This window comes from Mesocricetus auratus, unplaced genomic scaffold (assembly GCF_017639785.1).
Source record: "Mesocricetus auratus isolate SY011 unplaced genomic scaffold, BCM_Maur_2.0 Super-Scaffold_100676, whole genome shotgun sequence".
NCBI classification, from domain to species: domain Eukaryota; kingdom Metazoa; phylum Chordata; class Mammalia; order Rodentia; family Cricetidae; genus Mesocricetus; species Mesocricetus auratus.
The window spans coordinates 139605631-139630946 of NW_024429266.1; the positions used below are offsets into that span (position 1 = coordinate 139605631).

Sequence of the window (25316 nt, forward strand, 5' to 3'; positions counted from 1 at the left end):
GGAAAGAGTGGAGCAGGCAAAGAGAGCTGGAAAGTAGAGCATAAGTGGGCAGGAGTCTGTTTTTTTAAAGGGGTCCTTTGCACCTGCATGCATACTGCTCAATCATGGAACCCCAGGGCTGACCATGGTACTGCCTGAGTGCATTCTGTCACATGACAAGAGCGGGCTCATACAATGCCTGAATCCTTACAGTGTCTTTCTCTGTATTTTTCCACTATTGGTGACACTGTACCATTTTCGTTATTTTTACATTTCTATTTGTGTTCATTTTGGGCAGAGGGATGTATCACAGTTCATGTGTGTAAACCAGAGGATAAGTTGTGGGGATCACTACCCCCCCCAAGAAGGTTCCCAGGGATCAAACTCAGGTTGGAAAGGCTTGGTAGAAATCTACTCAGAAATCTTGCAAGCCTACATTCTAGTGTTTTAGAAGCCCTAAGATTAATTATTTATAAGTGCGGTATGGCATAGAGGATGGACAGATATGGAGGGAGAGGGAGGGAGGAAAGAAGAGAGGTAAAGAGAGAGGAAAAAGACAGAAATGAGAGCAAATGAGAATAGCAGAGATTTCTGTTTGTAAACAATTTTGTTAGGAAAAACAAGACTCAAGTCTCACAAGCCATTTGGCAAAGATTGTTGATACATAGTCATTAATCTGAAAATGTGTTTTAGGAAGCTGCCTCTAGGAGGAAAAATTTCCCCGGAAGATGTACTGAAAAATGGTGGGTAGCACACTCCCTGACTGTGTGGCCATCCAGAGAGTTGGGGATCCAGGGTGCTTCCCCAAAGTTATTTTCAAAGTATACAATTTGTGATTTTATTCTATTCTCTAACTACTTTACATGTCTGCAATGGTCAGGAAAGGAGCATCTTAAGCTTTTATGTCTTCCTGAAACATTTGGGTAGGGCTAGGATAGAAGGCTCCATTGGGGGGAAAAAGTGTGGTGGGAGTCATGTAGTTACGTATGGAACAATAGAAACAAGAAAGCCAGCCAGAGCAAGTTCCTCCCCTGATGGTTGGAAGGGGACTTGGCAGTCTTGGTTGGTAACCTTTTACTTCTGGCCTACAGCTTGCATTTAATTTGAATCTTATTAACATGAAGAATCGAGCACATTGAGCTGATCCCCTCAATTCCTGTGCTTAATTTTAAAAGTCTGCACGTTGAATAAGAGGTTTATGCAGAAGAGGACAGTTTCTTCCCAGCAAGGTAAGTGCCAAGATTATCTGCAGAAGTAACAGCCTGGAAAGAGAACAAATGTGGCCTTTGCAGGTAGAAAGAAAAAAATGGTGCTGGGTAGAACATCAAAGAATATTTTTAAGCAAATTTAGAATGGTTCAAAAATGATAGGGCATTCTCTGCATGGCCTTTCACTAATTTATCTGACCAAGACTAAGATGAGTACATTGCTACACACACACACACACACACACACACACACAGAGAGAGAGAGAGAGAGAGAGAGAGAGAGAGAGAGAGAGAGAGAGAGAGAGAGAGAGGAGAGCACCCTGGTGTTCACTGTGGCAGGAATACAATAATGAATCAACAAGCGGTATGTCCTAAAAGAGAAAACCATTAAATAAATTATAGAGTCATTACAAAAAGTAGAATGCTCTGTTCCAACAAAGAGGTCCACCGTTACATTTAGCAAAATGGACAATTGTGTTCTTGACATGTTGAATAGAAAATGGATACTGCAAATCAACATAAAAAGAGTAAGTGGATTTTTAATTCAACGTTCAAAGTGAGTTTAATCCTGGCAATCTGTAAAATCACTGTTGTTAGTTCTTTGTCAATCCAAGTTCCCTAATCGATCTTCTGCTCTTAGCTTAGCACCATAGAGAAAAAGGATTATGGAGGGGATTGGTGGTTGGGGAAAGAGACAACTAGTTTAGAATATTTGCCGTTTTTCTGGAGCTGTGCTAAATATTTGCTGTGGACTGAATTGTGCTCCACTCCCCTGATTCACCATTAAACCACAAACATCCAGTTCTCTGCTGTGATTATCAGCAAATTTCTACAAGGTGAAAGAATTATAAAGAAAGGGACTTTATAGCTGGGCGCTGGTGGCGCACCCCTTTAATTCCAGCACTCGGGAGGCAGAGGCAGGCTGATCTCTGTGAGTTCGAGGTGAACCTGGTCTACAGAGCAAGTTCCAGGACAGCCTCCAAAACAATAAATATAGAGAAACACTGTCTTGAGAAACAACAAAAAATGACTTTATACTGTAGAATTAATACCTTGGAAGACAGAAGACTAACAGAGAAGTTACACCTACACACACACACACACACACACACACACACACACACAATCACTCTTTGCCATCTTTGAGCAGGAAAAGATTTGCCAATGATTTTGGACTTCCCATTCTAGAGAAGTATGAAAAACAAGTATTTATTACTTAACCACCTTTTAATATCCTACCTGAAACTGGAGTTACAGATTGTTGTGTGCCACCTAAGGACGACTCTCTAAACCAGATTTGAGTTCTGAATTAAGTCCTCTGCAGTAGTAGTGTGGTGGAATATTACTTTAACCAGGCAAAATTGCATTACATAGAAGAATACAACATTAACTATGTAAAGGTGTGTTGTGTTACATTTGTTTATGCTGTGTTTGTTTAACAATGGAAAGATGTGTTTCTCTGCCTGTGTAAGGCACCTGATTGGTCTAATGCAAACCCAAGTGACCAATAGCTCAACAGTAGAGGGACAAGGAAGGCTTGTTGGCAGAGAGAATAAGTAGGAGGAATCTAGACTGGAGAGAGAAAAAGAGGAGGAAACATGAAGGAGAAAAAGGGGGCGACACCCAGGACCAGTCAGCCAGGCAGCCAGACATGGAATAGGACATACAAAATGAAAAAAGGTAAAAAGCCCTGAGGCAAAATGCAGATGAAGAGAAACAGCTGAAATTGTAAGGGCTATCAATAAACTAGCATAAGATAAAGCTAAGCATTCATAACTAATAATAAGTCTATGTGTCATGATTTGGAACCTGGATGGTAGCCCCCCAAAACCTTGTTACTAAGAGTAACTGGTGTTAAATATTAACCCATATTTCTAGACCCTTAACCTCTTTTTTGACATAGCAGTAAACATCAATTAGAATCAATACTTTCATACACTCTTTTATTCAATTCTGCAAGTAATTTCCATTATTATCATCCTACGAGTCTTTCCTTCTCAAAAAATGGGTTTTCTTGTGGGCCAGCTGTACCACATTTGGGCACTTACCCAAAGGACCCCATATGTTATCACAGATACACTCATACATCCATGCTTATTGCTGCCATATTCATAATAGTAAGCAATTGCAGGCAGCCTGGACATCCCTCAACAGATGAACAGATAGTGCTCGTATGTATGTATATTTGAGGAAAAAGGAAAGCTTCAGAAACATGGATAGACTTGGAAATTATATAATATATGCAAATTGAAAAGACAAAGCCTGCATGCTGTCTTTCATTTTGCACATGATAGCTTTTAATGCATTCATGTAGGTGTGGGTATAAAATGTAGGAAAATCCTGAAATCTAGAATTGAGACCAAGAGAAGGTATAAGCGGTGCTGAGGAAGTGGAGGAGGGGATCCATGACACAGGAAGAGACTGGGGGAGAGGCAACAAGATGTTGAAAGGTGGGGCAAGAGATTGAGTGGTGAGGAGAATCTACTAAAACACATTTCTTTCAAAAGTAACATATTGATATCTACTATATCTGTGATTCTTAGGTTTGGTCTTTTCATGGTGTCCCATATTTCCTGGATATTTTGTGTTAGGGATTTGTTGAACTTAAGATTTTCTTTGGTCCATGGATCTATTTCTCCTGGTGTAACTTCAACCTCTGAGATTCTTTCTTCTCTTAGTTATGCTTGTATCTATAGTTCCTGATCATTTACCCAGCTTTTCTATTTCCAGAATTCCCTCAGTTCGTATTTTCTTTATAATCCCTATTTCCATTTTCATGTCTTAAACTGTTGAAATTGTTTCTTTCATCTGTTTGATTGTTTTTTCTTGGCTTTCCTTGCTTTCTTTAAGGGATTGGCAGATTTCTTGTACTTTTTAGTTTGTTTTTTCTTCCAATTCTTTAAGGGACTTTCTCATATCCTCTTTGATGATCTCTATCATGTTGATGAAGTTGTTTTCAAGGTCATTCTCTTCTGTTTCATCTGGGTTGGAGTCTTGGAGTCTTGCTGGTATGGAGTCTCTAGAATCTGGTGGTGTCATATTGGTTTTTCTGTTGGTGAGTGTGTTTTTATATTGTCTCCTTCCCATCGCTACTTCCAGTGGATGTAGAAGGAGTCTCTTTCTCTCATGGTGGGTACAGGACCAAGGTTCCTTCTAGTGGGTGAAGGCAGGTTCAATACTCTGATGGTTCTCCTCTTCCCTTGGATGGAGGCAACTGTAGGCCTGGGTCCCAATGGAATTGGGATCTACAGTGCACAGTCCCCAGGCCTCAGGTAGTTCCATGTAGGGAACCAGAAGGCAAGCCAGAAACAGGCCCAGGTGACCTAGTCTCGTGGGCAGAGAAAGGGACTATGATGCTGGTAGTCTCTGGTTGGGTTGGATCCAAGACTGCACACTGGGATTCTCAGTGTGCAGTCCCCAGGCCTCAGCTGGCTGGGAGCAAGGCACTGGAAGGCAGGCTGGAAACAGGCCCAAGGTTTACTCACAGTCCCATGGGCAGAGAAAAGGACTAGGATGCTGACAGTCTCTGGGTGGGCTGGACTCCTTCTGGATAGGATCTGAATCCAGCCACACTGAACTTCTTAGAAGACAAGGTATGTGGTACCCTCAAATGAATTGGTACAGGAGATTGCTTCCTGAGCATAACACCAGTAGCACAGACACTGAGATAGCCAATTAATAAATGGGACCTCCTGAAACTGAGAAGCTTTTTTAAGGCAAAGGTCATAGTCAACAAGACAAAACAGCAGCCCACAGAACAGGAAAAGATATTCACCAACCTCACATCTGACAGAGAGCTGATTTCCAAAATATACAAAGAAGTCAAGCAGCTAGTCACCAAAACACCAAATAATGCAATTAAAAAGTGGGGTACAGAACTAAATAGAGAAGTCTCAACAGAGGAGTCTAAAATGGCTGAGAGACACATAAGAAAGTGCTCAACATCCTTAACCATTAGGGAAATGCAAATCAAAACAATTCTGAAATACCATTTTACCCCTGTCAGAATGGCTAAAATAAAAAACACCAATGCAAGTTTATGCTGGAGAGGATGTGGAGAAAGAGGAACACTCCTCCACTGCTGGTGGGAGTGCAAACTCATACAGCCACTTTGTAAATCGGTATGGCAATCCTCAGGAAAATGGGAATCAGACTACCACACCAGCAATCCCAATATTAGGTATATACCCAAAAGATGCACATTCATACAGCAAGGATGTCTGTTCCACTATATTCATAGCAGCATTATTTGTAATAGCCAGAACCAGGAAGCAACCTAGATGTGCCTCAACTGAAGAATGGATGGAGAAAATGTGGTACATTTACACAATGAAGGACTACTCATAGGAAAAAAGCAATGGAATTTTGAAATTCACAGGTAAGTGGATGGATGTAACTAGAAGAAACCATCCTGAGTGAGGTAACCCAGTCACAAAAAGACAAACATAGTATATACTCACTCATATATGGATTTTAGACATAGAGCAAAGAAGTACCAGCCTACAATTCACACCTCCAGAGAAGCTAGGAAATAAGGAGGACTCTAAAAGAGACAGACATGGTCCCCTGGAGAAGGGAAAAGAGACAAGATCTCTTGAGCTAATTGGGAGCATGGGGGAAGAGAGAGGGACTTAGGAGAAAGAGAAGGGGAGAAGAGAGGAGAGGAGGACAAGAGAGAGCAGGAAGATTGAGTCAGGGGAAGAATAGAGGAGAACAAGAAAAGAGATACCATAATAGAGGGAGCCATTATAGGTTTAAAGAGAAATCCAGCACTAGGGATATGTCCAGAGATCTACAGGTTTGACCCCAACTAACAATCTAAGCAATAGTGGAGAGGCTACCTTAAATGACCTTCTCCAATAATGAGATTGATGACTTCCTTATATGCCATCCTAGAGGCTTCATCCAGTAGCTGTTGGAAGCAGAAGCAAACACCCACAGCTTAACACTGAGCTGAACTCTGGAATCCAGTTGCAGAGGAGGAGTGATGAGCAAATGGGTGAACACTAGACCTGAACAACGGAGAGCTCATGGACCCCATACTGATATCTGGGAAACCAGCATAGGACTATTCCAGACCCCCTGAACTAGGATGTCAGTTTGGAAGTCTGGTTAATCTATGGGGCCTCTGGTAGTGGATCAGTATTTATCCCTAGTATATGAATGGATTTGGAAGCCCATTCCTAAAAGAGGGATACTCTTTCAGTTTAGACTCATGGGGGAGGGTTTAGGCCCTGTTCCAAATGATATGACAGACTTTGAAGATTCCCCATGGAAGGCTTCACCTTCCCTGGGGAGCAGAAAGGGAATGGGATAGGAGATTGTTGTGGGCCAAGGGAGGAGGGGAGAGAGAGGGAACTGGAATTGACATATAAAAGAAGCTTGTTTCTAATTTAAATTTTAAAAAGAGGTAAAAACCCAAAAATTTCATAATAATAACTAATATCTTGCAGGCTAATCTAACGATTTTTTTAAATGAGGAGACATGGTTTATAGATTCATTCATGCTCATAAAGACTGGGGTGAAGTTGAAAGTCATGTCTGTTTCTTGCCAAGTCCAACCTCTCTCAAAGTGCCAAGATGTAAGAAACAAGGCTTTTCAAATGTGTTCCTTTTTCTTTTAAAACTATTTTCAAAATTACACTATTTATTTACTTATTTTGTATGTGTGAGAGAAGCAGACAGAAAGAAGGGTGGGCACACACATATGCTACAGCATGTGGAGGTCAGAAGACAATTCACAAGAATTAGTTCTTTCCTTCCACCACATGGAACCCAAATATTGTATTCACGTGCCGGACATGGCAGCACTGGCACTCTCTCATTGGCTCTGTAGGTGTTTCTTCTAAAACAGGAGGGAACAAAAATCTTCAGTCAATCTGCCTGGTTTTCAGAATGATGGGTGCCATTTTTTTCTGGTGTTCAGCATCTGTTTTTCTTTTTAATACCCTTTCCTGTGTTGTTCCCTTTACTTTGGCATGCCTTGTTACTTCATAACCTGTCTTGAAAACACCCACGTTACTCTGCTTGTTTGAAGATTGTCTTCTAAGGAGATGTGTCACTGTGCTATGTTGAGAAGCAATAGATATATGTTGTGTAATTATGTGAACTGACTAGACTGTTTAATGTGGTTCCCACACATTTGCTCAGCTATCATTTGGGCTGTGTCAGTGAAAGCACTTCTGAATGACAGGCATGCAATAGAAGCATGAGTAGAACAGATTGACCTCTCTCTTGTGGACAAGCTTAACCTAAGTCAACAAGTTTGAGTAGAGCAAAGTGATTGGTCCTGCTTGAGGATAGATAACTCCTCCCTGCCTGATCGCCTTGAGCTGGGATGTCAGCTAGTTCCTGCAATGTATTATCCATTCACTGGTTCTCAGATCTGTAGGATTTGGAATGGAACACATTTTGGGTTGAGTCATCTTCCAAAATTGTATAAACTAGTACATTATGATAAATGTTTTCCTCTTACTCCATACATTCTTTCAAGTCAGCATCACTGGAGTATATTCTCCCTTTCGGTCAAAATGTACAATTAGGAAGGGCTCTGAAAGCAATCTAGTTTGATTTTCTGTATTCTCTCAAACAGCAGAATTGGTTTTCAGTACATGTTTCTAGTGTCATAGAAGACATAAATGATCAAGGGGGCTGGGAGGATGACTTCATGAAAACTTCTTGCTTCATAAGTGTAAAGACATGAGTTTAGATTCTCGGCACCTATGGAAAAGGCAGTTGTGTGGTCCATGACTATAATGTCAATACTTGAGATCCTGGAGTTTTGCTGGACAGCCTGTGTAGTTGAAATTGTGAGCTTTGGTTTAATACCAGACCTTGTCTCAAAACAAATAAGATAGGGATGGGATTTGAGAGTTTATAACCTGGTGCTGCATCCAGTTTGTTCTCTGTTTGGTGTTTGGGATGTGATCTCTCAGCATTCTGCTTTAGCCTACTGCTGCTACAACTTCCCTCCCATTATGGAGTCTCTCTCTCTCTGGAATTATAAACTCAGATAAACTCTATTACATGTTGCTTGGTCCCGGTGTTTTATCACAGCAACAGGAAACTATATACAGTCTCTGTACTTCCCTTGTTTTTTTGTTTTTTGTTTTTATGAGACAAGGTTTCTCTGTATTTTTTGGAGGCTGTTGGTCCAGCCCGGCCTCGAACTCACAGAGATTGGCTTGCCTCTGCCACCCGAGTGCTGGGATTAAAGGCATGTGCCACCACTGCCCGGCCCTTGCCTTGTTTTTGTTTTAATTTTGTTTTGTTGTTTTCTATTTGTTTCCCTGTATACTTCATCTTAATCCTGTGAACATTAAACATGAAATGGAATACAGAATTATTTGCATTCCACAATACAGTTTTTATTCATCAATTAAAGAAATGTTTGCCCCTCTAACTTCATTTTTTATTTTCCTAATTTCTGCTTCCTTTCTCTGTTCTCTGTCCTTAAAAATCACTTATCTTTATTGTGAGAATGTCTTTAAAAATGGTAATTTTACATATATATTCACATATATATGTATATATGTGTATATATTTCTGTATGTATATATTTAGAATTTTCATCATCATATTGTAAATTACAAAAAAATGCAACAATGATAGAAGCTTTGATATCAAATGCCATCTCTATACGTGTGTTGCTTTTATTTAACAATAAAAATTCTTGGGTTCAGTTCAGTGTTTAACTGTGGTGGAACCCAGTGACAGAGAGAGAGGAGTGATGATCAAATTGGCAAAGAATGGGCTGGCAAAACCAGCAGAGACAGTTGATCAGAACAGGGGAGAGCTCTTGGACCCCAGACCAACAGCTGGGAGGCCAGCATGGGACTGATCCAGACCCCCCCAAATGTGAGAGTCAGTGAGAAGGCATGGACAACCTATGGGGCCCTGAGCAGTGGATCAGTGTTTATCCCTGGAATACAAACAGACAGCATGTGTCCATAACACAAAGAGGGATGCTCTCTCAGTCTGGTAGGGGAGTGCCTTGACCCTACCCTGTGTGAAATGACAGACTCTAGATATTCCCTATGTGGAAGGAATTGGCAATAGGTTGGGAGGTTGGGGGGGGATGGTGGAGGGGGGTTGCGGGAGGAGGGGAAGGAGAGGGAACTGAGATTGACATGTAAAACAAGCTATTTAAATTAAAATAACAATAAAAAGGTAAAAAAATTCTGTAGGACCATAAAAAGGTAGTTTAAAATACACTATTAATTACAAAGATAATTTAAAACTGCATGTATCATATGAATGCTGATCTTGCCCATTTAGATGATGATAACAGTGGTTTGCTGAGAGAACTTACACTTTTTTCCTATGAGAGGTTTTTTGTCTAGTTGCTTCACCATCTACAGGATGACTTCTATATGATTAAGACTAAATCATTGTCACTGTGTTATTTAGAAGTAAGTTATAAATAAGTAGTTGTATTATATATACACATTTCTCATTTACATAGGTGATCTTATGCATATTCTATCATCTTTTAACCTTCATTCAGTTGAAGGCAATATCCTCTACAAAATATTTTCCAATATTTCCATAGTCTGTACCTTCCAAATCGCATATAATGTTCATATTGTTCTTGCTACTGTTTGGACTCATAATATATTTGCCTTATATTACTTTCCTTTCAGGGCAGAGGGTAAACTCCGTGAGGAGAACAGCAGTCAGTCACTTTCTGTTCCCATTTTTTTAACCACAATATTTCTCCTCCTGAATGAGAAGTTGGCCTACATACCTCACGAAAAACATTTAAATTCTGTGCACCTTCTAGGTGAATTCCAAAACGCAGCTCCATGGTGCAAAATTGCTGATGTCATCGGTGGCCTTATGAATGCAAATTGGTGTCTCAAAGAGGAGGTCAGCTCCAAGAGCTGTCTCAAGAAAGACCTACTTCTTTTGGACTACTAAGAGAATGTGGCCAATCAACGAGGAGAATAGTTTGGGGTTGAACCAAAGAACCTTTTCAGCTGAAAGAGAAGAAAATACATTGGGGCTCAGGGAAGTCTGGGCAACATTTGGCTAGTTGCAGAAGGCAGCAATGCGGTAGAGCATAATATTCTATGACTTTATTTAAAAAAAAATAAGGTGACTACAACAGAAAGTACCCACAAGAAAGCAATGATTAACCCAGTGAGATACTCCCAGTTTAGAACAATGCCCCCACTCAGAAGTGTTGCAGCAGAAGGAAGCTGGAGGTTTATGGGAACTGATACACTTTTGTTCAGTTCTTGCACTGAAGCCTGAAATGTTTAGGACAAAAAGGCCAGTTTTTTAGCTGTGATCCTTATTCTATCTAAAATGTGGGCTGTTATTATCTTTCTTTCTTCATCTTTCTTTCTTTCTTTTCTTTTTTTCTTTCTTTCTTTCTTTCTTTCTTTCTTTCTTTCTTTCTTTCTTTCTCCCTTCCTTCCTTCCTCTCTCTCTCTCTCTCTCTCTCTCTCTCTCTCTCTCTCTCTCTCTCTCTCTCTCTCCCTCTCTCACTCTTTCCTTCTTCCCCTTTCATTTCCATCATTTATTTGCTTTTTGGTTCTAAAATATCTTTCCTTCCAGGCCTCAGTGATAAGCCCTGGGAAATGGAGTACATGGACTTACCCTAGCACCTAGAAACATACTGGGAAAATTAAGCGGTTAATGTTAAATGAAATCTTCACCTATTAGGCCCTTGGAGACAACGGAGTTTAACAATGGATCACCTAGGTGATGAGTCATACTATTTAATCTTTGTCTTTCAGTTTGTGCTTCTCTTCCAGCTTGCCTTTAAAAGAAAAGCAACTCCTTAAAGCATCAGCTGGAACTCTAGGCTCTCAGTGACTGCAGAGTGAAATATACCTCTGGGCATAGAAAACGTCCTTCTAGTGCTCTGGTAAATAGCATTCCATTTCAGCCCTGGGGAATTGAGTGCAGCCGTAGTTATCCACAGTAATCATTGCTTCCTTGGGCAGCAGAAATGACTGATGAAGGGAACTGTCATTCCAAAGTTTAATTAACTAAGCCAAGGACCATTTTTTTAAGAGCACCAACCCTGAAAGATGTGAGCTGAACTCCTGTACAACACTAATTAACTTTTCATCTTATCTTGTCTCCTTATTCTTCTTCAATATGAGTCAAAGGCAGCCAATCATCAAGTCCTACAGGTAAGCTCGGCAGACCAAAAGTCCTGGTTATCTTTATTATTTCTACAGGTCTAAAATCACTTTCCACAGTCCTGTATACCCCTTTCCCAACACACACACACACACACACACATACACACATACACACACACACACACACACCTGCACCTTAAAAATACAATGCCTTGGCTGCCATAGCAATAGGAATCTTGGAAATACACAGGTAAACAGTCTGTCTTTCAGTAAGTAGGTAGGATATAAAAATAAATTCAGAAGACAAATCCTTTCCAAGGTGTAACTCACTGTATTGGAAGGAGAATCTTCACATATAATGTAGCCAAACCTATTGACATGTTAGTGGGTTGCTTTGTGAGTACATTCCCTTGAGATAAAGATTAGAATTAGCAAAAGAAGAGGGACATGAACTGCCACACATCTATATAAATAGGGACATATCACATTTTTTCTAGTACAAGCTGTCCACCCTCTGTAACAGGAAATAAAGAAGAAATAACAGAAGGAAAATAAGGAGAAGGGAGGTGCTGGTATGTTGGAGTTCATGTAAAAGTTAGTGATGATTACTAGTCACACCTCAACCTGACAAACTAATGCAAGAGAAAGGGTATATAAAAATATTTTGTGTAAATGAAGACAGGTATCCTAGATACCTTTATGTACTTGTTGCTTTTCTGGAAATTTCTTTGAAATCAATATATGTGTGATGACATCCTCAGGTTGTCACATTTCTTAGATTTAAAATGCCTGTGCTTAGATTTAAAATACTTCACCATAAATAATGCACTATATTGCATATGTGAGGTAATTTACAATTTTGGCTTTCAGATCAGTCATTCAGACCAGCACTCCACAGTCCAAGGACAGGTATCTTGTATCCTATCAAATCAATCTCTAGGGGGAATTTTTACTGTGTTCTTCTGTTCTCTGTACTGGATCTGTGCTCATCCAATTAGTGTATACCAAGTCTGGGTATTCATAGGGTAAACACTCCTGCACAAGGGCTATGATGACTTGGGATGACTGGAATCTGCAGTGCAAGTTGTAAAGCATCTCACACTCTCAGAAAAATCAATCAAATGCATGGTGGGCAGCTGAGAAAGAGGGGGTCCTAAAACTGCCTGTCTTGTCTTGGTCTTGTCCTGGCCTACCATTTCTTCAAATGCTTTCCAATTATTGGAGGTGGACAGAAAGACACAGCCTCCTGTTTCTGGAATGTTTTCTGTGCCTGTCACAGTCAGACCTGCTAGAGAAAGTGGTCAGCATATGAAACGACATCTAGAGAATCTTCCTAAGTATAGAGAACACTGGATTTCAGGAGCTGCTTTGTGTGAATGTGTGGATGTATGGTGGCAGATTTGGGTCGGAGACTTTAACTTTTAAAACTAATGAAAGGGACTGTAGGGAGACAGCTTAGTCTGGAAAGTGCTTGCCTTACAAGAACAAGGCCCTGAATTTGATGCCCAGATCCTACATTGAAAAGTCCAATATGGTGACACACTTGGAACTTGCTGGAGAGTTAGAGATCGGCAGACCCTGGGTTTTGATGAACAGCCAGCCAGGGTACTACAGCTCTAGGCCAAGGAGACACTCTGTCTCCAAAACAAGGTTAATGGTGTTCCTGAGTAACACACAACAAAACAAAATTATGGCTCCTGTTGTCATAAATTACCTAAAAACTGTGCTCATTTGCAGAGCCTCTGTTCTTCCCAACAACATTTACTGCCATGCCTTGGATATGTGAGTTTCAGAAAGCACAGCACACAAATGAAAATCACTATCAGTTGTTGATGGTCCTCCTTGGTCCTGTCATTCCTACAAGCTGCCATTCAAATGGGAAGGAGCTTGGCTGATTCAATGCCGTCCATACTGACATTTCTCAACAAAAGAAAATCTAGGAGAAGATGAAAGCCAAATAGAGTGCCCTTGTAATAGAAAGGTCTCATCCAGACAGTGCGTCTAGGTTAGACTCACCATCTCTGGTTCCAAAATTTAGTGGAGAATGAAGTTTTCAGTGTTAGAAAGCTGGCTTGCCTAAAGCTAAGGCAAAGATTAAGACAGGCTCCAGTACTAAAACATGACCTCTGCCTTATTGTCAGTCTTTAGAAAACTCTACTGAGTGTACTTTCTGCATGCAAGCTACCTCTTGACTACATTATTTTGATCTCATCTAGTTCCCCAGTTACTAAGACTCTGTATTTGTGTAGGGTTTACTGCACTGTGAGTGGACAGTTTCTGGCTACAGAAGGGTGAGCCTCTCATAGGAGCTAATGCATGGTCTCGCCATTTTATTTTCTTTTTAAAAATTTATCTTTTTCTTAATTTAAATTAGAAACAAGCTTGTTTCACATGTCAATCCCAGCTCCCTCTCTCTCCCCTCCTCCCTCAGCCTCCCCAACTCCACCCAATTCCCACTCCTCTTCCCAGAGAGGGTGGGTGAGGCCCTCAGTAGGGATCTCCAGAATCTGTAACTTCATCCAGGGTAGGGCCTAGTCCCTCTCCCATGTGTCCAGGCTGAGAGAGCATCCCTTGATGTAGAATGGGCTCCCAAAGTCCATTTGTATGCCAGGAATAGATACTGATCTACTACCCAAGGTCCCATAGATTACTGAGGCCTCCTCACTGACACCCAAATTTAGGGTGTCTAGATCAGTCCCACACTAGCCTCTTAGCCCTCAGTCTGGGGGCCAAGAGTTCCTCCTTGATCAGGTCAGCTGTCTCTGGGTTTCACCAGCCTGGTCTTGACCCCTTTGCTCCTCATTCCTTTGAACCCACCTTCAGTTGTGGGCAACTTCTTCTGTAGTCTTTTTCAAATTCTGCATTCCCATGCCTTCAGCTTATGGACTCAGTTAAGGTAAGCCTGAAGTCGTGAATGAGAAATCTTGTCAGTTTGAATACTGCTGTTGATTACTGGAGTTTGGAGTGTACTGCTGGGAGTTTGTAGGATCCTACATGTCTCTTCAGCCCTCATGTATGGCATTCTATCTCATTCTTATAATCCTGTGAAACTGGTTTTACATGTCCTCATATTAAAAAAAGTAAACACAGGCACAGAGGTTCAATACATTATCCAAATTTGCACAGTGCATAATCAGTGAAGTTAAGGTCCAGGTGACCCTACTTTCAGAGTGAATGTGGTATGTAGTGGTACAGTTCCTCCTCAGCAAACAGGAGTTTTGGGGAGTTACCACACTTGCTTTGTCTCCAATAACGCAGAAATCTAACCAAGTCAGCTCATTATCCCAGCACTGTTCACATATATTCCTAGGAAACTAGAATATGATTTCCATTCTTATTAACAAACACCCACATCTTTTGTCATCTTCATCATTAAATCTGTATTTGCTATATGAAATGCATGCTGACAGCTCACAAAACCAAAACCAAAATAAAGCAACCCTCTACAGAAACACGCAAGAGAGAAGCACCATGTTTGTTTTCCCTGTATCTCTGCTATGGCTATGTGGAATGAGGAAGTGGCCTCTATTGTCTTCCCTCTTGAGTCACAGAGACAGTCATGACAGAACACTGAGAGATGGAAGCCAATATGGAGGCAAACAGGGTTTGAAGACTTGAAACACCATCCTAGGAAAATGAGGTTCTGGTGTTATTTCTGACATAGAAAGGTATTTCTCAGTATGGCAGTTGGAAGTCACAGTTTCTAGACCCTAAAAGTCTATTTTATAAGAAATCTATTGTCTGTAATCTTAATGTGTCATAAAAAGAGGTATGTTGTGGGATGTGTTGGGGTTGTTGGCTATTCACACTAACTTGGGTCTTGGGTCATGGTGGCAGCTTTTCCTGCCTCAAAGAGAGATTCCCCTTGTAGGCCCCACCCCTGAAGACATCCAACAACCAAGCTGTACTTCCAGACTACTCTGGCAGACAGACCTGGATCCTCAAGACATGGGAGTGACCAAGCCCACCCCTTGAGGAGCTCCAAAGGCTAGTACTAGCTCCCCAGACTTCTCTAATGGCTGCAAGGGCTATTCCTTAAAGGCTGTAACAGTACGTTGTTCCCAACTACTTGAGGCAGGAGAGTGGACAGGTCATGCCATACAGAAAGACAACAACAACAATAAAAGTCCAAAATCAGGCCACAAAATCCCACATCCCACCAATCCCTGAGCTTTCCCCAATATCATGTGACATAATCCCACCAAGCCAGGAACCCTAGAAAGTCTCACCACCACCAAAGAAACCCAATTTAAAGCCTGTCTCCTGCGCAGTTCTCTGCTGCTCCTCTCCCAAGCAGAGGCAGCCACCCTCCCTCCTGTGTCTTTCCCAATAAATCTCTTGTGTGAGGTTTGTTGTGAGGTGTGACTTTGTGTAACCCTTGACTCCTGACTGCCAGAATACATTTCCCTTCAGAACTGCACCACTTATAGGGACAAGGTCTTGGGGTAATTTCTTTTATTTACCTGTGGTGAAATATTTGACCAAACTACCTTGTGGGAAGAAATAGTTTATTTTTCATCTTACACTTCCAGGTCATAGTCGATCCATCACTGAGGAAAGTCAGGCAGGAATCTGGAGCAGATTTCTATGATTCCAGATATGCCCTTTCTGTTTTCTGGTCTACTGTGAGGTGAATAAGCTTCACCACATGATCATCATAACTGTCCATACCTTCCCCCAATGGAGGATAATGGATTGGAAACCTGTAAAACCAAAAAAAAAAAAAGGTCCACCTTTGCATTGTTTATTTGTTTGTTGTTTGTTTGTTTTTTGGTTTTTCAAGATAGGGTTTCTCTGTGCCTTTGGAGGCTGTCCTAGCTCTTGTAGACCAGGCTGGTCTCAAACTCACAGAGATCTGTCTGCCTCTGCCTGCGGAGTATTGGGATTAAAGTGCACCACCACCGCCTGGCTCTCTTTTGCTTTGTTTCTTAGATATTTGGTCACAGCAACACACACACACACACGCGCACACACACACAGACACATGAAAAAAAATACATGCATTTGGTCATATGCAAATTTACCATCTGCTTGGGTTATCTACTTCCACACATAAAATATAATGCCTAAAATTAAATTGTGTTAGTCTCCCTGTATTTGGTGGTTTCATGGCTTTAAGTATTCCTGTCTCTAGTTTTGGATTTTTGCAAAGCAATGGAGACAGAGGTAAACAGGCTGGGAGGAAGAAATCAAGACAGGCAAGGAGGGAGGGGGAGGGGGGAGAAAAGATGAAAGAAGGGAGGAAGGAAAACAAAGATACAAAGTTGGGTGATAAAGTAAAAAAGGGAGGGAGAGATGAGGAGAGGAAGAGAAAGGCAAGGATGGGAATGGAGGGGAATAGAGGGAGAAACAAGGGCCAGAAAGGACAAGGGAAGGGAGAGGAAGGGAACGGAAGGGGAAAGTATGGTACAGGAAATCGTGGAGGGGAAGGGAATGAAAGAGAAAAGGTGCTAGCTTTGCTTATTTGTTAAATCATAAGCAAAATATCACCACAGTGTAAAACGAGATATTAGGTTTGATTGTTTAAAATAGCATTGGAAAAAATAGAAATTAGCTAACTGTGATTTCTCCTCCAATCATAGGAAGTTGTAGCATAGCAGACACCTTGACTCCAAAAATCAATGTGCTCGGGAAACCTTGCCGAAACTATTAAGCTCACAAATGTAAAGTGCAGAGGTCTGCAGTGTGTTATTATGGTTGACGCTAGCATTGGCATTGGTAAACAAAATGCTGGCCCATTGTGCACCATTATCTTTGAGAGTTTCTGCAAGTTTAACTGTCAACTCTAGAAATACTGACATGCATAGAAAAAATCAGGAAGAAGTCAAGTGCAGGTACCCTGCAGAAATACATAGTAAGCAGCACCAAGAATAACACAATAGCAGAAAGAGGGGATGCCCATGCAATTACCAAGACAGTATTCACAGTCCAGAAAATCCTCTTCATTATTTTGATTTACATGTTTGTTGAGTATTTAATCTGGATAATGCAAACCAAAAGATAACATGCTAGAAGTACATATGCAAACGAAAAGAAATGGACACTGAGAACCGAGCTCTTAGTCAGCTTTAGTTTTCAGACTGATTTGATACAGGATCAGCTAAGATACAGGACGTCTAAGAGGTTATATCTATGGGAGAGCTTACTCCAAGATGGGCAGCACTATCCAGTGTTGGTCAAGATACAAAGAGGTGTGATGGGAAAGCAGTCTGCCTACTTGCTGCCCTTTGCTCTTTCTGGTTAAGCATACCTATCCCACTGTTTCTGTGATGCCATTATTCCTGACAACCTAGTGGAGTTTGACGTGACTGTGGTAGCATGACTCTTCTTTTTTCCTCTTTTCCAGGAAGGACATCCTGTTGTGAGAATGTGCTCAATAATACTTTAAGTTTTGCTGTTGGAAACCACTGATGATGCTAGAAGATAAGATAGAAAATAATGGAAAGTAACCTAGTCATTTTTCCTAGGGAAAGTCATGCTAAAGACAACTTCAGCAAGATGCTGAGGGAAGAAACCGGGTGTAACTGGAATCTCATGATTTCGACAAGAGTTCACAGTGCCTTATCTTTGGCTCTGGGATTTCCTTGTGTGTGGTGGTGGTGGTGCTGGTCGATGGTACACATCCCTAGTACTTAGACATTTTCAGTTCTTTGCAGAATGCATTTTAACAGACCTGGATATATCCTCCCAAACAGCACAAAATGGAATGCCTGTCACTACAATATGTCAACAGTGGTGTATGCTGACATCTAGGAGCTGCAGTTGTATAGACTGAAGAGGAGGCAAAAAAGGAAACCATAAAGTGTAGTGCATGTCATAGTAAGGTTGACACCATGTTGTGGGATGACTGTTGTCATCACTCCACATTTCACCCCAAGGATCAGAACATTGTGGAACATGTTACAGTTTGGATATGAAACTTCACCCAAAAGTTGATATGTGAAGGCTGGAGCCCACAGGAATCCTCAAAGGTGACTGGATCTTGAAGGTTCCTAGTTCAGTGTATTAACCCTTCATAGATAAAGGATTTATTTATTTATTTAGAAACAAGCTTGCTTCTCATGTCAATCCCAGCTCCCTCTCCCTCCCCTTCTCCCTTACCCCTCTACCAGGCCCTCCAGCCCCCCACCCAATCCCCACTCCATTCCCCAGGAATGGGGGATCTCTAGAGTCTGTCCTTTCATTCAGGGCAGGGCCTAGGCCCTCCCCCAAGAGTTCAGGCTGAGAGAGCATCCCTCATTGTGGAATGGGCACCCAAAGTCCATTTGTATGCCAGGGATAAATACTGATCTACTACCTACGGCCCCATAGATTGCCTAAGCCTCCGCACATTCAGAGAGTCTGAATAGTTCCATGCTGGCCTCCCAGCCATCAGTCTGGGGTCCAAGATCTCCCCCTTGTTCAGATCAGTTGTTTCTGTGGGTCACACCAGTCCAGTCATGACCCCTTTGCTCATAATATTCCCTCTCTGTCACATGGATTCCAGGAGTTCAGTTCAGTGTTTAGCTGTGGGCAGGTAAAGAGGTTTGTTTGTTTGTTTGGTTTTGGTTTTACGAGACAGGGTTTCTCTGTATTGTTTTAGAGGCTGTCGGTCCAGCCCGGCCTCGAGCTCACAGAGATCTGCCTGCCCTTTTCCTCCCGAGATTAAAGGCATTCGCCACCATTGCCCGGCGGGTAAAGAGGTTATTAAAAGGAGACATTACTGAGCTTGGGGGTCACTGCCTAAGCACCATGTCAGGTATAATACTCATCCTAAATAAGCCAATTAAAGATCCAAATTAATAGTGAAGAGTATAAAAGGGAGATTTATTCAATGGGGTCACAAAGGGAAGAACGACAAAGAGACCCAATGATCTCAAATTCTTTGGGTCCTGACATGATATTAAAGTTTAAATAGAGGACCAAGTATATGCACAACTAAGCAGTCTTGGTTGAAGTATGGTCCAGTCCAGAACTGACCCATCATTTTGTGGGCTGTCTCATCTTGCAAGGTTGTCTGACAATCTGTAAATCTCTGTTTCTCTGTGAGCAAATCTCCCTTTAACTGTCTCCTTTGTCTTCTCCACCATGGGATTCATGGGGAAATTCCCATTTCTTTGTGGTCCATTGTTTCTTTTTTTTCCTTCTTTTTAATTAAATTAGAAACAACCATGTTTTACATGTCAATCCCAGTTCCATCTCCATCCCCCTCCTCTCTGTTCCTCACTAACCCACTATCTTATCCCCTTTCTGGTCTCCAGGGAGGATAAAGACCTTCCATGGGGGATCTTCAAAGTCTGTCATACCATCTGGAGCAGGGCTTAGTCCCTCCCCCCATGTGTCTAGGCTGAAAGAGAATCCCTTAATGTGGAATGGGCTCCCAAAGTCCATTCATATACTAGGGATAAATACTGACCCACTACCAGAGGCCCCATAGATTGCCCAGACCTCCAAACTGACATCCATTTTCAGGCAGTCTAGAACGGTCCTATGCTGGTTTCCCAGCTATCAGTTAGGGCTCCATGAGCTCCCCTTGTTCAAGTTAGCTGTTTCTGTGCCTTTTTCCAGCCTGGTCTTGACCCTTTTGCTGATCATTCCACTCTCTCTGCTACTGGATCCAGGAGTTCTACTCACTGGGTAGTTGTGGGTATGTGCTTCTGCTTCCATCAGCTACTGGATGAAGGCTCTAGGATGGCATGTAAGGTAGTCATCAATCTCATTTTTGGAGAAGGGCATTTAAGGCAGCCTCTCCACTATTGCTTAGATTGTTAGTTGGGGTCAACCTTGTAGATCTCTGGACATTTCCCTAGTGCCAGATTTCTCTTTAAACCTATAATTGCTCCCTCTATTATGGTATCTCTTTTCTTGCTGTCCTCTATTCTTCCCCTGACACAATCTTTTTGCTCCCTCATGTCCTCTTCTCACTTCCTCTTCTCCCCTTCTATTTCTCCTACCTTCCTCTCCCCTTCCTCCATGCTCCCAATTAGCTCAGGATATCTTGTCCCTTTCCCCTTCTCCAGGGGACCATGTATGTCTCTCATAGGGTCCTCCTTGTTTCCGAGCTTCTCTGGTGTGGATTGGTAATTCTTTTCTCTATGTCTAAAACACAATATGAGTGAGTACATACCATGTTTGTCTTTTGATGACTGGGTTACTTCACTCAAGATGGTTTCCTCTAGTTCCATCCATTTGCCTGTGAATATCAAGATTACATTTTTTTTCTGCTGAGTAGTACTCTGTTGTGTAAATGTACCACATTTTCTTTATCTGTTCTTCAGTTGAGGGGCATCTAGGTTGCTTCCAGGTTCTGGCTATTACAAATAATGTTGCTATGAACATAGTTGAACAGATGTCCTTGTTGAATGAATGTACATCTTTTGGGTATATGCCTAAGACTGGAATTGCTGGATTTTGTTTCTTTATTGTTGTTGTTTTAGGACAAAGTTTTTCTACATAGCCCTGGCAGTCCTAGAACTCATACTATGTAGACCAGGTTAGCCTGGAATTCACAGAGATCTGCCTGACTCTGTCTCACTATTTCCAGTATTAAAGGTGTGTGCACAACTGAGCTCCACTATCTCAATAATCTGAAATACTGAGATACACAAATATCTCTTTAGACTATCTTTCTTTCTCTCAGGCCTGTTACAATGGGAACACTTGGAAGAAGTAGTTGAGTAGGGGAGAAATATATCTTTCCCTGGATTTCTCCTCTTCCTTTTTTTAATTTAAGAGTTTTAATTATATAAAGTCTAAATATAATTCTGTATTTCCCTCTCTTCCCCTTCCAATCTCTCCTGTATATCCCCCAAGATTTGCTTTCCCTCAAATTACTCTTACCTCCTTTAAAAAATATTTATGGTTTGAATAAATTACCAGTACTAAATTTTTCTTTTTGTCTGTTTGTTTAAAGCTTATATTATTCTAATAATGTGTGAGCTGTGCATGTGTGTGTGTGTGTGTGTGTGTGTGTGTATGTGTTGGCAAGTTATGCCACATCTTTTTTTTTAATGAATAAATGTGAATGTTCAAGAATAAACAAAGGACAAAATAACACATCTCCATCCCACACTTTGAATAAACTATAAAATCATCTTTGTAGTTGTGTTGGTTAGAGATGAAGATTAATTCTAATATCTATCACATCTGGGATATTTGTCTTTTACTAAGGTCTTTTATTTTATTAAGGCTAATTATGGGAGAATCAGTGAAGGGTTACTTATATCAACAATTGTTTATGTTTATATGAATTTTGGTAGGGACTTTGCGATACTTGCCAGTTTCAGGAGCTTCATGAGTGTAGTGAGTTTTGAACTTCCTAAGTTTTACAAATTTTGTTTTCTTTGAGACACTTGGAACTTCCTCAAGGATGAACTGTTTCATTATGGATAGAATTGTGACACAGAACATTTGGTTCTCTCCTTTCTTTCTATTCCTTTGTGTTACTGGTTGTGTGTGTAAAGAAGTCCTGTCCACAACCAAACCAAACCAAAAGCAAACCAACAAACAAACTCTAGAAGCCTTTGCTTTGGAACATACCTGTAGGCCCTGATGCTTAGAACCAGACCAAGGGGATTTTAAAGGCAAAAACCTCATCTTGATAGCTTGCTCAACAGCTGCAAGAGGTTTTGTACAAGCAAACAGTTATCTATCAGAAGATAAGTTAGTAGAGACATCTTAAGCTTGTATTCCTAGAATATAGTTGAGTAATTTTCCATGAGATTCTCCATCCAGGTAATCAACTTACAGGTAAACCTGAAAAGACCTCATCAAGACTACAAGGTAAAGGGACTTGCGTGTTCTTTGAGAATGAAGCAAAGCAGGACTCCCTAGGGGGAAAAGGACATATTTTCTTCCTCCCATAAACCCCTAAAATTAAAGTCACCAAGAAGAACTGTGGCTTTAAACTCCCAAGATGTGACCGTAAATGCCAACCAAACTTAACTTACATATTTCCATAGTTATCTTCTTAGATAGATTCCAGGTTTCTTGCATGTAGTTAGCATGTACAGAGCTATCTTCACACTGTCATTCTCCTAAACTCCCTCTGTTTCCTGTACTACATCCTGTCCTTCTGTCAGTGATAATGACTGGAAGTTTGAATTTGTAGTGTCCAAGCAGAAACACACAGAAAAGCTTCCCAGATCCTCCCACCTGATCTCCTGGGGAGAAGAAAGCTGTGAGTATTAGGAACCATCTCCAGGAAATTATGATGGAATTTCACCTTCAAATTTGAAGGAAAGCAAATTATTATTTAAATGTGTATGTGCCTGCTTCTATCTATTTATCTATCTATCTATCTATCTATCTATCTATCTAAGTATCTACCTATCTGTCTATCTACCTATTTATCTATCATCTATCTATAAATTATGTTACAAGAAGAGGACATTGGATCCTGATATCCTGGAACTGGAGTTACAGGCAATTGTGTGCTACCCAATATGAGTGCTTGAGTTCAAGTTACATTCCCTGGAAGAATATTAGGGGCTTTTAACTACTGAGCCATCTCTTCAGTTCCCAACAGGATATGTAAAAACTCAATTTCTTTTCATGCGAAATGAGAATGTTTATAAGTTTGCAGTCGGAGGCATTGCAAAACCCCAGGAGCATCACATATGCACAGAGGCATGGCCAAAGAAAGACATGTTACACCTCTTCCTTTAATAAAGCCAGAAGTGATGGTAGACACTTCCTGTGTGTCCTGAGACCCTCATGAAATTATCACAAAAGATCTTTGCCTTTGTATAGCAGCTACCTGTAGATTATGCAGGCATGACTTCTTAATAAATACACACAGAGAAGCAGAGATTGCATCACTGCATGGACTCAGAGAGCAAGAAAAAAATCAACCATATACTCAATATATAAGAAAGGTGGTTTTCAACAAAAAATAAAAGAATAGCTTTCTGTGCAATTTTCTTTCAGATTTGTGACATCTCCTGGGCTGCAAACAAGTGTGAGAATGAGGAAGTTTCCATCATTAGATTTGCAGAGTGAAGTGCAGTTTGTATTTGTGTGCACATGTGCTGTGGCTTCAATATGAAAAGTTACTTATAGGCCCAAATGCTTGACACTTATTTCCCAGCTAGTGATACTGGGAAGGTTGTCCATCCTATATGTGGTGAAGTGTCACTGGAGGAACTGGGTAAGTAGGCTTTCAGTTCTCATATTCCTGCCTTACTTCTTTTCTCTTTCTGCTTCCTGAATGTGGCTACAATGTGACCAGACATCCTCCTGATTTTACTGTTATTCCTTTGCCTCCATGATGTGCTGTATCCAAGTAGAACTGTAAGTCAAAATAAACCTTCTTTCCCCAAACTGCTTCATTTTCTGTATTTCATTAGAACTTGATTAGGAGTGATGGTGTCTTGTGATCCATAGAAAGATTTCTCTGTTTTTCTTTTTTTATTTTCGTTTTTGGTTTTTCGAGACAGGGTTTCTCTGTATTGTTTTGGAGGCTGTCCTGGAACTTGCTCTGTAGACCAGGCTTGCCTCAAACTCACAGAGATCTGCCTGCCTCTACCTCCCAAGTGCTGGGATTAAAGGCATGCGCCACCAATGCCTGGCCTGATTTTCTTAAGAAAGATTTACTTTCTAATTTCTTTATTTATGAGTATCCATGTGCATATGTGTTTCTGCATGAGAGTGTATGTCATGTATGTGCAGTGTCCACAGAGGCCAGAAGAGGGTGTTGAATCTACTGGAGTTGTAATTAAAGAGGGTTATGAACTACCTGGTGCAGGTCTGGGAACTAAACTAAGATCTTCTGGAAGAACAGATGTCTGCAATCATTAAGCCACCTATCTAGACCCAGAAAGTACATAAGATGAGATCACTATATTTAGTCTGAAAATCTTCAATTCAGGAGAATGAGATGCATCTGTTATAAAAACTAAGGGAGAGGTGAACTTAATAGAATCATTAAAGGGACTAGGGAGTGGTTCATTGGGTAAATAAGCCTGGTGGTACTAGCTGATTTGATCCTCAGGACCCACATTGTGAAAGAGAGAACCAACTCCAGTAAGTCAGCAAATTGTCCTCTACTCACACACTGCAGCACATGTGTGCACATACACACACACACACACACAAATGAATACAAAAACAGAAGGAAACCACTAAAAATTTGCCTTAAAAACCAGCCAAAGTTGTAAATGCACAATAATATATATCATATAATAATTATGAACAAAAGATAAAGGTTGAGTTGATATTCAGGTAATTAAGACACAAAATGTAAGAAGGTGTGTCAAGGTAAATCTCAGAGGAAATATGATTCAGAGAGCTAGAAAGATGGTTAGGAGAATGATGGGGGAAATCCTGTGTATATGTTTCTTTTATTGGTTGATGAATAAAGCACTGTTGCCCAATAAGGAAGCAAGATAGGTGGGACTAGGAGTCAAGGAGAATTCTGGGAAATGTAGTAAAGCAATGTTGCCATGTGATCCAGGCAAGAAGTGATGTAGCAGCTAGTAACACAATGTAAGCAGGGACAAGCAGGAAATTTCTCTCCTCTCTCACTTCTCTATGAAGATGCTGAACAGACATGATATAGACCCATAAGGGGCCCAAACTTTTTCTCCGGTAAGATAAAACCATGTGGGAATACTTAAATTGATAAAAATTAGTTAATAGTTAGTCACAGCTAGCCAAATAAGAAACCTTAGACAATGGCCAACAGCTTACTAACAAACATAGTGTCTGCGTCGTGTTTCTTTGGGGCAGAGACAGGCAGTGGGACCTACCCGAGCCAGAGAAAATCTCATGTAACAGGAGCACTAACTGCTCTTCCAGAGGACCTGGGTTTAGTTCTCAGCATCCATATCACACAGCACACAATACCCTGTAGTTGCAGCACTGGGCTATCTGGTGTGTTCTTTTGGTCTCCCTAGGCATTACATTCATTTTTGCAAAAAGAAAAAAATTATAATCAAAGCCAAAAATATCATGCAGGATGGAAGGGTTTGCGTTTTGTTATCAAAAGGTATATTTTATAAGGAAAGTAGAACATCCAACACTAACCATAAAAGCAAATGAAAGACAAAGCTTT

General features: G+C 40.9%; 1 long non-coding RNA gene across 2 annotated transcripts in view; it reads left to right on the forward strand.

Moving 5' to 3' along the window:
• The first annotated feature begins 1086 nt into the window (after positions 1-1086).
• Positions 1087-25316, forward strand: part of LOC121137095 — a 74514-nt gene continuing 50284 nt past the window's right edge. For both annotated transcript variants that reach the window (XR_005874318.1, XR_005874319.1), the window contains exon 1: positions 1087-1208. This is a non-coding gene — a long non-coding RNA (uncharacterized LOC121137095). The remainder of the gene's footprint in view (positions 1209-25316) is intronic.